Genomic DNA, 708 nt, shown 5'->3' with positions numbered 1-708 from the left:
GAGAGAGAGAGAGAGAGAGAGAGAGAGAGAGAGGAAGAGATGGAAAGACTGTCATTACTTTCGAGACAGTACTTCTCGATACACCAAACATGTCGGCTGTTTTCGTTACGCTAGCGCCTAGCATACGAGCACCAACTATTTGACCTGTTTGAAAGTCCGATAGATCTGTGATTTTAATGAATTTTAATGACCTTTTTTCTGATGATATCTGAAAAGAAACAGCAATTTTAGTAAAACATATTAAGAAACAATAATAAATCAAAAAATCATTAAAAAAAAACAAGCTTTTGACGGTTTTATAGATATTTCAAAATTATGATGTTATGATGCTAGGTGTTTCCATTATTTTGTCCAACCCCTGTATGTATACATAAACAAGCGTATGCTGCATGTACGAGTAACTAAAGGATAAGAAGTGCAAGACCGCCGTATGAAAAGCTAAGACAAAACAGAAAAATAAAACTGACAAATACTGAGAGATTTAAGGAAAGAACCCGACAGACAGACAGACAGACACATACAAGGCATCGGCCACGTATAGGAACAGGTGGACTGATAAATAAAACAATGACATATTATCTAACTCAAATACTCCACACGTGAACACGTATACACGTATACATATATATTAGCAAATATATGTGTTCTCGTGGCTGAGTGTAGTGTTCTTAATATATATACATATATATATATATATATATATATATA

The sequence above is a fragment of the Octopus bimaculoides genome, chromosome 15, assembly GCF_001194135.2.
Source record: "Octopus bimaculoides isolate UCB-OBI-ISO-001 chromosome 15, ASM119413v2, whole genome shotgun sequence".
Lineage (NCBI taxonomy): Eukaryota > Metazoa > Mollusca > Cephalopoda > Octopoda > Octopodidae > Octopus > Octopus bimaculoides.
Note: the sequence above shows the minus strand (reverse complement) of the source record.